Here is a 16,355-nt window from a genome sequence, read left to right as displayed (position 1 = left end):
AAAGTGACAAAAATTGTCTTGCCACACAGTCTTGCACCCTCCCCATAAAGGATTCTGCTGATGAGCTCCCCAAGCCCCACTTGTCAGCCCAGGATGGTGGGGAGCAGAGTTCTGGTCCTCAGGGCAGCCCGTTACAGGAGGATAAGGTTTCTGAGGGATGGGAAGGGCAGGGTGCTGGTGAGGATATCAGGATCAGACCCAAAGCACCAGAAGGGCTGATGCAAGCTCCACATACTTGTGAGGCCTCTCTTTCTGGGCCACACCACATGCACATGCTCTGAGGCTACCTCCACCTTGAGGGCACGCACTGGGACCCTAGGTCATTACTGAGGCCTGAGAGTTGAAGGGATGACTACCCTGCCCCCACCCCCACCATCCAAGGCCAGCAGTAGTTGATTCTTTTCACACACAACCAGCTAGATGCACAAGCTCACCATGACACACACATGAACACTGGAGCACACATTAGCACCTCACCCAGGCATACACATTCAAACTCACACTCTGATCCGCACCATCACCCATGCAAACACACTGTGACACATACACACACATTCGAATCCTGGAACCAAATTTGACCCAACGTGGCTGATGGAGTGGGGTTAGGGGGTCCAGTCAGGATGCCCCTACCGACCCCTGGCCCACTCATGCATCCTGAATCCCAGGCCCCTCCTCGCGAGGCGGAGCCCCTTAATTGTCCACGTTCTCGTGGTCACAGGTCTTGAACACCCCACAGAAGGGATCTTGGCTACCATCAAACACACGGCATCCTGGGTGCCGGACCAGCGAGGGTCGTGGTGTGCGGGGAGGAAGGGTGCGGGGTATAGTGCCTTGCCCGGCTCAGCCGCCTCCTCCCTCGGGATTTTCCATCCCGGCTCGCGCGGGCCCGCGGTGAGGAGCGAGCGCGCTTTGTCTCCCGCCTGGTTTCTCGCACGTTTCCGCAGAAGCTCCCCGCGCCGCTCCCGAAGCCCCCTCCACCCCTCCCCTGGCCGCGCCCCCAGCCCAGCCGGTGGCGCAGGCCCGCTAGTGCGGCGACCGCGGCTTTGTCCTCTCGCGCGTGGATTCGGGGGCCGAACGCGAAAGCCCCGCGCCCCGAGTGGCCGCCGCATGCCTGGGACACAGGTCTCGGCAGTCGGATCTGAGGCGCGCCCCTCGCCGAGCGGAACAGCCCGAGGGTCTATGGGGACGGGGCGGTTGCAGGGGGGCGGGGAAGGGTCTGCCTGGAGCTCTAGGGCGCTTGAGAGGGGACCAGCCCCGTCCCGCCCAGCACGTGCCCATCCAGGTCTGGCTACCCGCTGCGGTTCAGGAGCCCGAAGGCGGGGCGGGGCGGGGAGGGTCGTCTCAACTTAGGGCCCCTGGCCTGGATCCAGTTAGAGAGCGACAAGGCGATAAGTCCCTGGAGGGGAGAGATCGGGAGGGGGTTCCTCAATCCCTCTTACTTTTCCCCACCACACACCCCACCCCCAGGCCACTCCGACCTTAGACACGGGGCCCAGATCGCAGAGGACCCGGAGAATCCGTCAGTGCTTTCCTGTCCCAGCGACTCCTAACAGGGTGGGGAGGGGTCTCTCAGCCTTTTCTCTTCACATCGCATTCCCTCCTACCCCTCCATCCCCCCGCAATAATCTAGGTGGGTCCAACTGGGAGGGGGAAGAGTCCTCTGTCTCCATCTTCATCCTGTTCCCACCCACCCCCCTTTCACAAAAACCCTAGCCTTCGGGGGAGGGGTGGGTGCGAGGAAGGGTCTTTCTGACATTCCCAAACAGCCCTCCCTCAGGAGGGTCTGAGCAGAGGAGGTGGAGCACCGCAGTTTCATCCATCACATCCAGACCCTCTTTGTAACGTCAAGCAGCCGAGGTGTTGTGGGGAAGGGTCCTCCTGCCTGCGAAGCTTTCGTCCCGGAACACTCCCTCCCATCCTCAATAATCCAAGCAGGCACAGGCTGAGAGAGGCTCCGATCTCTCAACGCCCTCTCAGGAGAGACGGTGGGGCAGGTCCCCAGTCCTCTCCTCGCCCCTCACGCTCAAGAGCCTCCTTCACCATAAGACAAAAACTAACCAAAGCTGCTCCGATCCCAGGCACGGGGCCACAGGGAGACTCACGAGGAGCCGGTCAGCAGCTCTCTGGGACAGATGGTCTTGGGGGCGGCGAGGACTGGTCCCATCAACTCCCAGGTCCTCTCATGCCTCGGTTCATTCCTTCCCCAATAAAACAAAAGCGAATCCAGCAGTACCGACCTCAGAGCGGCGGGAGGGCTATCGCCGCCCGGCAGCGCACCCAGCTCCTCTGGGCTCCTCACGGCTTCAGCTTCCAGGCGATGGCTCTCGAGGCGGCAGCGGCGGCGACGGCTGCGACCGCGGCTCTCCGGTCCAGAGCCTCCCTCGGACTCAGCACCTGGAGCTGCGAACAGCTCCGCGCCTCATTCCGCTGTCCCCGCCTCCTCCGTGCCGCCGTAGCCAATGGCGGCCTGGGCTCCGCCCAGGAGGCCGCCCATTGGGGGGCGCCATCCCCACTCCTTTCGGCCCCGCCCGCGGGGTTCCTCTGTCTCTCCTACAAGACCGCATCCCCGAGAGACCACCGGAGTTTTCGCACAGCCTTCTGGAACTTGTAGTCCTTTAAGGACACAGAGTGGGCTCATGCATCGGGCAGGTAACGAGAAATAGACTGCATTTCCCAGGGTGCATTAACGAAACCGAGGCGCTGAGGAGGGCGGGAGGACTGTTTCTATAGCAAAGGCGGCCAGTTGGGAATGGCTGATGGAGAAATGGGGTAGGCCACGGGACCCTCGACGGATTGTGCGTGACTTCGGGCAGCCTCTTGGGAGGCCGTTTGCATTCTTTTTTCGCCTTGGTCTCCACACCAGGACTGTGGGCCTCAGTTTTATTATCTGGGAAGAAGGGCGTGGAGTCGTCTCCCCGCCCACACTCCACGGTGTTAGGGCAAACCAAGAGCGAGCCTCCGTGCTTTGCCCAGCAATGGTGAGAGAGGACGGAGACTTTCGGCTTGAGAGTGAAGGGGCGCATTCTGAACTCTATTCCTTTGTTTTTGGCCCTGTCTTGTCGTAGAGAGGCGCTTTACTTTTGGTCATTTTCCTTGGGCCATCAAGGCCTTCCCATCCTGGCTTCGGGCCTCCTTCACGCCCTTCCTCCCCGTACCGCAACGTCTTTCACAGAGTAGAGAGAGGGCGCTTCTGCTGCTTTTTTTAAAAAAAGCGTTCACCAGGCTTCCCATTGCCTCTGGAATTAAACTGCATTCCTCAGTATCAATCTAAAGGTCCCTCGAGATCTAGACTCCACTTTCTTGCCACACTCTGAACTTCTCTGGAAGCTGGGACGCCTTAAGCACCCGTTCTCTCCCGTGGGTCCCTCAGTTAGTTGCGCTCAGCTAACTCCTCACGCTCTTCAAGCCCCAGCCTAGACGCTGCCTCCTTAGTGAAGCCTTCCCAGATGCCCGGCTACTTATGAGGTACCTCACCTTGTGTTTGAGCTGCACTCTCTACTTCCCTCATTATACTTGTTTGAATATCTGTCTTCCACAGATAAGATCCACAGACAGGAACCGTGTCTTTTATTCACACTTTGAGTCCAGTGCCTATGGTGTCTGGTACTCAGTAGATACTTGTAGAATTGAAACTGAATGTAGTGTATTTGAATTTGCCTTCCACCTCCATGATTTTGATCTCCTAAGGTTAGACATTTCCCATTGCTGAAAGTGTTCAACTAGAGAGATGCCACCCCTTTGAAGAAATGTTTATGTTATTCACACAATGGATTGAAATTTTGCCTGAGTGCTTAGAGGGCCTTTGACGTTTTCAGTCCTATGACGCAGGGAGTGATAGATTTATGCTTATTATTCCTTAGAAGTCCTGTGAATTCTCCCCTAAATGTCATCAGTTCTTCGTGTTCCTCTATTTCTAGCTGTTGGCCCTTCTTCTTTCTGTGCCTAAACACTCTGCCTCCCACTCCCTTTCTGGGAAAGAGCTCCTGCTCCTGTCAGTAATGAAGTAAAGACAGTCTGAGATCCCTGCCCTTCTTTCAGCCCTTTTCTCAGCATCATAGGACCCTGGTGTGCTAGCCCACCTTGCTAGGTAGCATCTTTTCTGATTTTTTCCCCCATTCGGAACCCTAGTATTGGCCAGACGGTCCAATTAATCCCACACGTGCTTCATACATCACTACTTCCAGGCATTTTGGATATATTTTAGTTAAAGCATTCTTGAAAGAATGCTTTAATAAACGGGAATAGTTAATTTGTGGCCAGAGAAGTAACCAGGAGGTTTATTACCCTGAATCTGAATCAGATCGAAGGTTCAGAGCCCGAGAAAGCAACCCTGCCATCCTTGTGTTGATGACATGCAGGGAGGGAAGGCTAGAATGGGAGAAGGAGTCAAATAGATTGCATTTAGAGAAGAACTAACAGGATTTCTATGGGGCATGGCAGAGAGGCTTTGATCCTGGTTAAACCATGAGGAAAGGCCTTTGGGGCTAAGTGGACAGTTGGGGGTCTTACTACTGAGAATGAGGAAAGTGTAAGGAGGTAGGGGGAAATGGGATTTGTGCTGACACAGAGTGCCTAGCTCTGTGGATGTGGAGAGAGCAGAGGTTTTTGGAAAATCAGGAAGGAGGGAGGACTACACCACAGGGTGGGCATCAGCCCAGCAGCAGCAGAGTATCAGCAGGGGGCTGCCCAAGAAGACCTCCTGGAGCAACAGTTGAAACTGTAGAGGTCAGCTTAGCCTTTCGGGAGTAGTGCTAGTTTTCAGGAAATTGTTATCAGCAGGGTAGAAGTCAGGGTTCCATGATTCTCCCAGAAAGCAGGGACTAAAATAGCATCCGCTCACCCAAGCTGAGTTGGGAAATCCAGATTCTAATTCTGACTTTGCCTCTGACTAGGTGTATATGACCCCAGGCTGGACCTGTTTCTTCAGTTGTAAAATGCTGTTTATTGGTGGTAGGGAGCAGCTAATAAGGTGGAGGTGGGGAATTCAAACCCATTTACTAGCTATGTGACCTTGTAAAACCACCTTCTCAGATCTGCAGTTTGCTTATTTGACAATGTTGAAAGGGAGAAATGAAATGTCTTATGTAAAACACTTCATAAATATTAAGCACTGAATGAATGTTTGTCTCTTTCCACAATCTTCATCTTGAATTAATCAGAAGTTGGTTTGACTATGAATAAATAGACAGGAGGTAATGTTCTGGGTAATCTGAGTTCAAATCCCCATTCCCTCTCTTATTATTGTATGACTTTGCTCAGACATGTGCTCAACATATTTGTTTTGTTTTGTTTGCTGCACTGCGTATTATTTGCAGCATGCAGTATCTTTAGTTGTGGCCTGCAAACTCTTAGTTGCAGCATGTGGGATCCAGTTCCCTGACCAGGGATCAAACCCGGGCCCTCTGCATTGGGAGCACAGAGTCCTAACCACTGGACCACCAGGGAAGTCCCTTGTTTTGTCTTTTTTAAGGGGGGGGAGTGGTTTTAGAGCAGATAATTGTAGAAGTTCTAGATGCTTATAAACTGGAGTTCCAAAGAATTCCAGGGGAACCCTGGGCTGGCCTCCTACCTTGTTAGAGAGACAAAAGGTCTTGGTGAAGTTCCATAGGTCTTCTAATTCAATAACAAGGGGATTAACTAGGCTGGTGAATCTCAGACATGGGGCTGGAGTAATTAATCAGGGCAGGCTCCCGAAGAGCCTAGTATTTTTTTTAAGAAAATATGCATTTTGAAAAGGTCTAGGGCCTGTGTGGGGGCTTCCCTGGTGGCTTAGACAGTAAAAAATCTGCCTGAAAAAAAAAAAAAAAATCTGCCTGCAATGCAGGAGACCCGGGTTCAATCCCCTGGGTTGGGAAGATTCCCTGGAGAAGAGAATGGCTACCCACTCCAGTATTCTTGCCTGGAGAATTCCATGGACAGAGGAGCCTACTGGGCTACAGTCCATGGGGTCGCAAAGAGTCTGACAGGACTAAGTGACTAATACTTGCACTTTCAGGGCCTCTGTGGAGTATGACCAGGAGAGAATGAGGCTTAGATGTAGGTTGGAAGCTGCTGCAGTTATCAACCACAGAGTCCATGAAGATGAAAAAAGGGGTAAATCTGAGCTGTATTAAGGAGGTAAATATTCAAGGAATTCCCTGGCTGTCCAATGGTTAGGACTCAATGCTTTCACTGCCAGGAGTGACATATTTGTCATATTTGACAATATTTGACATATTTCACTGGGTTTGATCCCTACTCGGGGACCTAAGATTCCACAAGTTGCATAACATGGCCAAAAAAAAAAAGAAATATTCAGAGGATTTTGTGAGTGATGAGCTGAGGGTGAGGAAGAGAGTGGTGAGTCAAGGATGATGTCCAGGTATCTGCATTGGGTAACTAGGTGAGTGGATGGTGGTGCTTTCCTGTGAGGTATGGAATAGTAAAGCCTGAGCAGGCTTAGGCAGGAAGAGGAGGAGATGAGTCAGGTGAGTGGGACATCAGGTGAGATGTCCATTGGGTGATTTGGAGCTTATCTTGGGAGAATGCCTTAGTATGTGGGAGTAATGAATTCAGGCCAAAGAAGAAGTGATCAGGGATACTATTACCCTAAACCTAATACAAACCAAAAAGACAGAGCCTGAGAGCCTGTCATCCTTGAGAGATGTGATTTGGAGAAAGCACCTTAAGTTATCAGGCTCTTAACATATACATCATAACTGAAGCAGTAGAAATGAATGAAACTCTTCCGTAGAGAGGGTGAAAGAGAAAACAAAAACCCCTTGAGATATGCCAACATTTAAGGGACAAGTAGAGGAAGAAGAGCCCAGAAGAAAAGGTTAGAACAGAGAAATAGGAAAACCAAAGAATAGTGTGCACAGAAGCCACATGGAGGATGTGAGTTGACATGCTGTAGAACACTCTAGTAAGCCAAAGTCTGAACAAATGAACACCAAATTTAGCAACAAAGAGGTCACTGGAAATCCTGGAGAGAACAGGTTCAATGGAGCAGCAGGATAGAAGTCTGAGTGTGTTGGAGATGTAGATAACTCTTGTTAGCAGTTTTGAAGGGGAGGAGAGAGAAAACCAGAAAGGAAATAGCGTTGGGAGACAGTTTTAAGTTGGGAGAGATTAGGACCTTTAACAATATTCATAGGGAAAAGCTGGTATATGGATAGTTGAGGATATAGGAAAGAGAAGGATTGAAAAATGAAGTTAGGTCAGCAAGAGGATGGAGGTGGGGCGGTGAGGTTCAGAGTGAGCCTCAGGCAGGAGAAGGGAAGGAGGAGTTGGAGCTGCAGGGAGGTCAAAAGTTGGTTGGTAGGTATTTGGGAGTTGGGTTCAGGAAATGGAAGGAATTCACACCTGATGGCTATTACTTCTCTTGGGATGGGAGGCAAGGATACCTGCTTAGTGTGAGGAAGTGAGATGGGGTGGGAAGCTTGAAGACAGAAGAAAATATTCAAGAGGGCTGCTATGGAAAAGAGGAGGGAAAGCTAAGAGCAGCCCAAGAGACTGCAGGCTAGTGGTGAGGGACTGATGAGGCTGGAGGCCATGGATTTGTGGGAGCACTAATCTGTGAGGCATGGGCTTTCTTCAGCATCCCATCAGCCCTGAGATAGGCATGAAGAAAGCTACTGGTGAGGCTGATCCAGGGCTGGGCTCTGCAGGACAAGGGAGACAGTTCTTCCAGGAAGCTGGAGATGCTGATAAGAGAGGTGGAAGAGGTAGTACACCAAGGAAGAGGAAGGAGGGGAAGCCCAGAATGGAGTGGAAAAATGGGAGGGGTGGGGTTCTCAGTGGGGAAGAGCAGAGAGGTCACACATGCTGGTTAGAGGTAGAGGAGCTATGGGCAGAGGCAGGGGCAGAGTAGCTGGAGTGGACAGAGGAGGTCATGGGTTTGAGAATTGCATTTGTTGGATGGGTCATTGGGAAGTCTTCTAGGAATATGACTGCTTTGTAGCCCCATGCCAAACTGTACATTGTGTGAGAAGTTAACAGATGAGGACAAGGAGGAGGGATAGTGTGCAGAGCCCTCTGATACGATTATCACAGTAATCAAGATGTTGGAGAGATAAGAAGGAGCCCTTTTACCCAGGGCATGAGGGGTAAGGAGGAAGAGAGGAATAAACTCTCTCATATGTTTTCACAGAAGTATCATTTCAACATCATCTATACATGATCAGTTTTATATATACCTAAAAGGCAGAATATCTAGGAATAAAATTAACCAAACCAAATAACAATTCCAGATTTCATGATGAAATCATATCAACCAAGTTCAATGCTAGTGATTCCTGCATTTATATTTTGGTATAGTTGTAGTTTTAAGTACATGCATATCAACTAGAAAATGTGTTTTAAGAATTTTGCAAATTTCATTTCTTAGCAACAATTTGTTTTCTCAGTTTAAAACATAAATTAGAGAACTTGTGTTGATTTTTTTTTTTCAAATGTAGAGTTTAGAGCTTAATTCATGCCTTTGAAATGCCATGAATTTGAAATGTAGCCATTTTCCTTTCTGCATCCTTAAAAAGGATTTTATTAGTCTTTCAGATAATCTTGCCAGCACATACAGACTTCCCACAAGGTCTCCTGTCAGTAATGATGGGTTGTGAGTGATGCTGTAGAAATTGTGCATGAGATATTTAAGAGGAGTCAAATAAGCAGCCAACTTTAGGATTTCCCAAGCAGCAGCTTAGTTTACAATTAAGGGACTTGGTATAGAGTATGAAATGTGCATCTAAATGTTAATTTAAAAAATTACCTCCATAATTTCTAAAGAAAAAAAGGACAAAATCAGTTAATTAATTTGAATAATCTCTCTCTCTCTTTTTTTTTTTTTTAAAGAAAAAAACAATGTTATTTAAAAATACTTTTGTGTGTGGAATTCCCTGGCAGTCTCAGGTAAGGACTCAGCTCTTTCACTGTTCAAGGGCTTGGATTCAAACCTTGATCCAGGAACTAAGATTCTGTGCTGTGAGGCCAAAAAAAGAAAGACTTTTGTATGGTTGATATATCTTTGTAATCTTGAAATAGACATGCTATTCCAGCCCTCTGAAGCAGGGGGGCTCAGAAAATATTTTGTGAATCAACTGAGGAATGTTGGGATAATCTGTCCATTGTTTAAAATTCTTCCTTTCATCTTAAACTTTCATATGCTTTCATAAAACATTCTTATAAAAAGATATAAAAGAAGTGATTCCTTTTTAAACATAAGTCACATCTCTATATAAATGCCTCCAGTGGCCTCTTTGTCTCTTTGAGTGCAAGCCCTACAGTCTTGATGATGGCTTAAGGGCCTCATCTATTCTGACTCCTATAGCTTCTCGCCTCATCCCCTAGGCTTCCTCTGCTTCAGCTCATTGGCTTCCATGCTATTCCTTGATCACATCAAGTACACTCTGGCCTCAGGGCCTTTGCACTTGCTCTTCCCGCTGCTTGAAAGATCTTCCCCAAATATCCTCATGGACATCACATATAGAATGGCAGCCTTTCCTCTCCTGAAGTTCTCTATCCCCTTTTCCTGCTTTTCTTTCTTTCTTTTTTTTCTGATAGCACTTACTACCACCTGACATATATTCATTTACTTATTTGTTTACTATCTGTCTCTTCCCCACTCTCACTCCATTAACCCACCAGAATTAACTGTCCTTTAGGGTAGAGACTGTGTCTTATTTTGTTCACTGCTCTACTTGCAGCATGTAGCATAGCACCTGATACATAACAGGTACTCAGAAAAACATGGTGAATGAATAACACATCATCCCTAGTACATGACCCTAACATCTATTTTTATTTTTCCCTCGTAGCTCAGTTGGTAAAGAATCTGCCTGCAGTGCAGGAGACCTGGATTTGATCCCAGGGTTGGGAAGATTCCCTGGAGAAGGAAATGGCAAACTGTTCCAGTGTCCTCACCTGGAAAATCCCATGGACAGAGGAGCCTGATGGGCTGCAGTCCATGGGGTCACAAAGAGTCGGGCTCGACTGAGCTACTAACACTTTCACTTTCACACAGTCCACATGTAGGACACATGTATATAATCTTTCATATTCCAGAAATCATAAATTAGATATAATTTTGAGTTCTGCTTATTTTTTTTCAACATGTAATGAGCATTTTCCTTTGCTAAGATTGAATTATTTTGTTCAGTTGTTCATTCACTTATTCAGCAAATACCAAATGAGGCATTTCTATGATCCAGACAGTGCTGGGGCTACAGCATTAAATAGGATGCAGGACTTGCCCTTGAGGAATAGAGATTCTTTATAAACACCATCTACAATGATTGCCTAATATGCCATCAAACACCATACTATACTTAATCTCTCTCCTGTTTAAGACTGCTTGTTTATTATTAATAATGATATAATGAGTACCTCTAAGCATAGAGTAATTCCCCTTTGCAAATTATTCTTTAAGGTAGATTCCCAAGTGAACAGTTATTGGGGTCAAGGATTAAATATGCTTTTGGTTTTTTGATACTACCTGCCACATTGATTTCAAAAAGGATTGGTACCCATTTTACCTATTTTCCAGCACGAATATTCTAGCTTTATCACAACCTCTCCAGTATTGAATGTTACTTTTCAGTTTGGGCTAATGTAACATATAAAATGACCTTTCCTTTTATTTTTGCATGTAATTGGTGTCTAGGAAGAGTGCACATTTTTGTTTTTCTTTGTCATTGTTTAGTTCTATGGGTCCCTAGGAAGCTCTTGGAGGGTCATTGTCCTACCTTGTAGATTATGCCCAATGTTTAGAACACATTGTTGGCTTATAGCCTCTTAGAGTTGGAAGGGACTGTATTTATCATCTAGTTCAATTAAAATTTCTGATAGATGGCTTTCTGTACCAGAGTTTGTATTCTCCTGGCAATGGGGTATACACACGAAAGTATTCTTTGTACATGAAGGTATACACACATTAGGTATTCTCCACCTCACAAAGAAGCCTGTCTTGTTTTTGCCCTGTTCTACAGGTGTTGACCTGGCATGTGGTCCCTGTAGCTCCCATGTGGCCCCATTTCTGCCCTCTGAAGCAGCAGAGCCCACGCACCAGTTGTTACAGAGCCTCCCTACCTTGGCTGCCCATCTCTGCAAATATGTGGTCAGACTGGAATGGTCAACCCAGGTAAGTCTGGCAGGCCCAGAGGCCAAGACGTTGTCGCACTCACAAGTCTGCAGTGGCCATGTCAGCAGCCTCTTTAGCTGGTTCATATGAAGCTCAAGGTCTGCTGAGATTATAAGACTGTCTTTACATGACCTGAAGGCAAACCTAGTTCCTGTTATTCCATACTTCTGCAGCTGATCTTTTTAAACCTGACCGAAAACAAGACTTTGCTTTTCTCCTTGTTTTATTTCAATGTGTAGAGAAGCTGCCCTGGTCAGCTTCTGCTGTCTAAAATGGGGATAATAAGAATCTCTCTGACAACTTCAAGTGTTGGTGGGATGATGGAATGAGATGCAGGGCTGAACATTTGTCACTCATTTTGGTTGCTTGGCAGCTGAACCTCCCTCCTGTGCTTGAGGAATTCCATGCCTTATGAGGTAGAGCCATTTTCCTTTGCAGCTAAGACCTGGACTTTGGTCTCAGGCTCAGGCTCCTCCAATTAGACAAGCCCCACCCCCAACCCATGCCACCCCTCACCAGTTTTGAGTTAGAAGCCAGTGACAGCAAAGGAGCAGGGTCTGCTTCACACCCCTTGTAGGGACGTGATGGGTGCAATCCCAGTTTCCAGTGAGAGCAGTGTTATGGGCACCATCCAGCATTTGGGTGTCTGTGGTGGTGGCAGGGCCTGTATGCTGGACTCTAGTCATGGTGGTGTTTCCTTAGACCACTGCTGGGTTGGGGTTTGGGGCATTGAGTCTCAACTCTCCTGGAGATTTTGTGAGCTATACATGGGATAGTTTCCCTGGTAGCTCAGCTGGTAAAGAATCTGCCTGCAATGAAGGAGACCCTACTTCGATTCCTGGGTCAGGAAGATTCCGTGGAGAAGGGATAGGCTACCCACTCCAGTATTCTTGGACTTCCCTGGTAGCTCAGATGGTAAAGAATCCACCTGCAATATGGGAGACCTGGATTCGATCCCTGGGTTGGGAAGATCCTCTGGAGAGCATGGCAACCCACTCTAGTGTTCTTGCCTGGAGAATCCCCATGGAGAGAGGAGCCTGGTGGGCTATAGTCCATGGGGTCACAAACAGTTGGACATGACTGAGCGACTAAGCACAACACACTGCACATCCACGGGATATGAAAAGCCACAGGATATTGAAAAATGCCAAGCACCACACACATACAAAGTATTACTGTTTGGGATTTTGATTTAAGTAGTGTGCATGAGGAGAGTCAGAGGAGGTAGGCCTGAGCTCTGTACCTGCTGAGAGTTCAGACAGATCTAGGCATGCCTGTAAAGCTGGTGGGAGGGTATGATGGCAGGAACTTGTGGGTTAGAACTGGCTCAACAGTTAAAGACTGACCACTGACCCCAAGGCCGTTGGAATGGAGATGGCAGTTGTTAGAGGGCCTGCTGGGCACACACAGATAGACCGGCTACTTGCCCTCTCCTACCCTTGGACCATTACCAACAGCCAGGGCAGGAGGCAGCGCTAAGCAGGTCACCTGTGGCTGTGCAGCTGCCCCTGGGCATCCTCACTGGGGCAGAAGAGGAGACCTGTCTGAGTATGGCCCCCACCACAGGAAACACAGGAGGGATTATGAGTAGGTTGGGATTCTACCCTGTGCTGCCTTCAGGCTGCCCTTCGTCCGACTGAGCTGTGGCTTGGGGCTCTCCAGCCCTGCCTGACTGTGCATTCAGAGTCCTGCCTCACAGGCTGCCATCTGAATCCATCAGCCCTGGATGACCCAGAGTAGGGCTGAGGCTGGCACTGCTGCCATGCCATGAATGGGCCCTTGGGAGTTTTGTGACGTTGAGTACAGCCTCTCTGGGGACTTTCTATTTTGAACCCCAGATCATGCCCAGATCAGCCCGGGATGTGTATCAGGGTGGTGGTTCTGCCTTAGGGCACTCCCTGAGCACTGAACACTGGTACTGGACTGATCCTGGCCTTTGCCCAATACCCTGGTGCACCTCCAGGGAGAACAAAGATCACGGTGTGTCCAAATCAGCCAGAGGTCATGGGCTGCGCCTGGGCCATAGCGTATCAGAAATGCGTTCACATTGTTCAGAGCGATCCTCAGAGGTGACTGTAAGTTCTATCCCTGCTGTAGCTAGTGATCTTTGTGATGTTAATACGGCGATTGTAGATTTTAATCCTCTTGCCAAATATGATTGTATGTAATATTATTTTCATATCAAATAAGATAAAATCTACTATAAAACCAACATAGAACGTAAGTTCTCAAACATCATCTGATCTAAGTAGAGTTCTTCAGTGTTGAAGTTACTTTGTATCAGGCAGTGCTTTGGAACTGTACGTGTTCTCTTATTAAATCTTTACCACAATTCCATGAACTAAGCACCATTGCAATTCCCGTTTTACAGACAAGGAGACTGAGACCCATAGAGGTTATGGGAGTAGTTGAGAGTCACATAGTCAGTAAATGACAGAGCTGAGCTGGTCATTCACCAACAGAGCCTGGGAATTGCCTTTTCTTCAGCGCATTCCACGGTGGGGCAGCTCTGGCTGTTGAAATATTTTCACTTACCTGGAGCTAAAATCTTCTCCCTACATCAGTCTTATTCCTGTTTCAGCTTATCCTCGTAGCCCGCTGTGGCAGCTCCTGGTCTCCCAGTGTTTTGGCTCAGTTCTCTAGTCCATTCATGGTTGGGGTGCTTCATCCTCTTCCTCTAGGAATAAAGGAACCACTCGGTATCAGCTAAGTCCTTGTGACAATCACTGCAGCAAGATCAAGGCAGGGCAGCTCTCCAGTTCTTTCATTACTTGTGGCTCCAAAGGTACTGGGATCCAGCCTGTCCCACTCCTGAAAGGATTGTGTCAAGAAATACCCAGCCACAGGAGGTAGTAGGGACTTGGTAGAAAGTTCTCCTTCACTGAGAAAAATGACAGGAAACCAGTCAAAACAATAGAAACAGTATTAATACTAAGCTAAGGATTTTCCTGTTTCTGTCTCCCTGACTAGAATATAGCCTTCCCGAGGCCAGGGATTTTTGCTAGTTTCATTTACTGCTGTGCCTAGAATGTGCCTAAAACGCAGTGAATATGCAAATATTTATTGACTGAATTACAAATCTAGTTGCACAACCGGTGTCACCTCCTCAGGTTACTACATTGTTTTGGAGAATTACGTGATCTCCCCAGCCCATGGCTTTGAATTATCTCACCAGTAGGTTTTCTGCTTTTGTTGTGATTTTGGCTCATAACCATATGCAAAATACATTGGGTAAATAATCCTGCCTCAAAAACAATTTCCTTTGATCTGGTAAACCTAAGTATAAACTAGAATTTGGTTCAGCTTGGTCAAGAGTAGGGAGGGGTTACTGGATTTCTAGTCTCCTATCCTATGGAAAAACATTCTGTTGCTTTCTGTTTTGAATTTTAAGGTTGAATTCAGAATGTAAATCTACTGGGAAACAGCTAAGTGAGAGGAATGTTAGTCTTTTCATTCTCTGTACACAAAAGGTACATTTCATTGTTGAAATTGAGAAAATACAGGTAAGCAAAATGATGAAATTAGAAATCACTTATATTCTCACCATTCAGAGATGGTTATGGCTATTATTTTTCTGTTTATATCAAACATGAAATTAGCTAACATCTGACATGTGATTGATTCATTGAAGGAGTTACATTTTTATGATGAGAAGATAAACATGGGAGATATGATTTCCAGCCCAGGTCGACCTGTGTTAAGGGGACCCCACAGATCTGAGTCCATTAGGGCACAGAGAACAAAAGTAAATGGATGGATTCACATCCAGTTTACATCCCAGAATCTGACCTTGGAGGGTGACCCTGGAAGTGTTGGAGGCTAGAATAGGAAGCAAGCGAGGAAAACAAATTTGACCTGGCCGAGTATCCCAGATTTGACATACAGCAAATTTCATGATGTCTTCCTAGAAATGGGAGTATCTTTTCCAGAGAACTGAAGTTGAGATAATCTTAAAAGAGTTGGCCCAAGGATGACTCTCAGAAAGACAGGCTGTGTAAGCAAGGCTGTGGGGACAGTGAACACAGTGACCATGAGGGCTCGCTGTGTAATTGGCTGGTTTTCTCTGGACCAGTTCTTTTCCACCCTGATTTTCTAGGGAGGGACCATGTCACTTCTGGTTTGTGACTCATTGCAGGAAAGTATGACTATCTGTGTGACCTGGGCCTCAGGTCATGTCCTTGGTCGACTTAGCACCTTCAAGCCTCTCTGTATGGGATTCCTAGGAAGCCTGGGGCATGGGCCAGATGATTCACATTTTTCTTTAAAGTTAATGCAAATTTTGCTTTCTTCTCCATGAGATTTGTCTGAATATTAAAATAGTATTTTGAAAAATCTTTAAGTGAAGTCGATATTCCAGGGTTCTAGGCACACAGGCACTTTGTGTAGCTGTGACTTGAATGAATACATGCTGTTCACTCCCGTCTCTGGATGCTCTTTCTCAGATTGTGGTAAGTCTGAGAAGGCATGATGGGACCACTGGGCTGGGAGGTACAGAATTTAATACTCACTGGGCACTACGTACATGCCAGGTAAGGTGCCAAGTGTTTTTCCTACACAGCCTCAGTTTAGTCCTCATAATCCTACCAGGGTCCCTATTTTTTGGGCAAGTAACTGGAGAATCAGAGAAATTAGGTAACTTTCTCAAGGTCTAGGATACAGCAGAACCAAGGATGATATACCATGTGACCCGCTGAGGCCAATCCACCCATCAATTTCCTGAAGACTGCATGGGGAATGCCATCCACTGTGGTGTCCTAGGGGCATGAAAGAAACTCCCCATGTTCTGTCTTCCTGTACTGGAGGCTGAAAGAACCGGGTCACAGAATTTGATGGTGGGCAGGGAAAGGCAGCACCTCTGGGGGTCTGAAGCACATCCTCTCTTTCCACATCCCACACTCTGGGATGCCCCATGCTGAAAAGGGCACTCTTTCTATGTTATTTCAGGACAACAACCATTCAGGATGGCAGTTGGCATTTGTAGTTCATTTAATCCTTTGAACTTTGTTCCTCCTCTGTTATGGCTCAAGTTCAAGTTTCACTGTCTCCACTCAGCTATGAGTTGAGTGTCCCCAGCTGAGGAGCTCACCACGGCTTTGTAGAACTCTCCAAAAGCACAAATTACAAGGTTCTAGATGATTCACAGATGTCCAAGGGTGGTAGGAAACATGATTATTCAGTGAGGGCGTTGCAGTCCCAGAGGTAGATGTGGCCATTTCACCTTCCAGCAAGAGCCCACGGTGTC

General features: G+C 47.4%; 2 protein-coding genes and 1 non-coding gene across 4 annotated transcripts in view; 1 reads left to right on the top strand and 2 right to left on the bottom strand.

Annotated features, from left to right (window-relative positions):
• SMPD3 (sphingomyelin phosphodiesterase 3) overlaps positions 1-2,310 on the bottom strand; it is an 84,662-nt gene extending 82,352 nt beyond the window's left edge. Inside the window, exon 1 of the mRNA XM_081512835.1 lies at positions 2,238-2,310. The gene's annotated coding sequence lies outside the window, so the exon portion shown is untranslated. The remainder of the gene's footprint in view (positions 1-2,237) is intronic.
• A 209-nt stretch (positions 2,311-2,519) lies between these two features.
• ZFP90 (ZFP90 zinc finger protein) overlaps positions 2,520-16,355 on the top strand; it is a 106,277-nt gene continuing 92,441 nt past the window's right edge. The window contains exons 1-2 of one of the 2 annotated variants that reach the window (XM_081512848.1): positions 2,704-2,769; positions 10,962-11,113. The gene's annotated coding sequence lies outside the window, so the exon portion shown is untranslated. Of the gene's footprint in view, positions 2,650-2,703; positions 2,770-10,961; positions 11,114-16,355 lie in introns of those variants that run through there. The other variant, XM_081512850.1, reaches the window with a different exon arrangement.
• On the bottom strand, positions 5,373-5,445 carry TRNAG-CCC (transfer RNA glycine (anticodon CCC)). The gene has a single exon. It is a non-coding gene; the product is annotated as a tRNA-Gly (tRNA).

Source organism: Giraffa tippelskirchi, chromosome 7, assembly GCF_054371585.1.
Source record: "Giraffa tippelskirchi isolate mGirTip1 chromosome 7, T2T-mGirTip1v1.2.pri, whole genome shotgun sequence".
NCBI lineage: Eukaryota > Metazoa > Chordata > Mammalia > Artiodactyla > Giraffidae > Giraffa > Giraffa tippelskirchi.
Note: the sequence above shows the minus strand (reverse complement) of the source record. Positions and strands in the feature narration are given on the sequence as shown.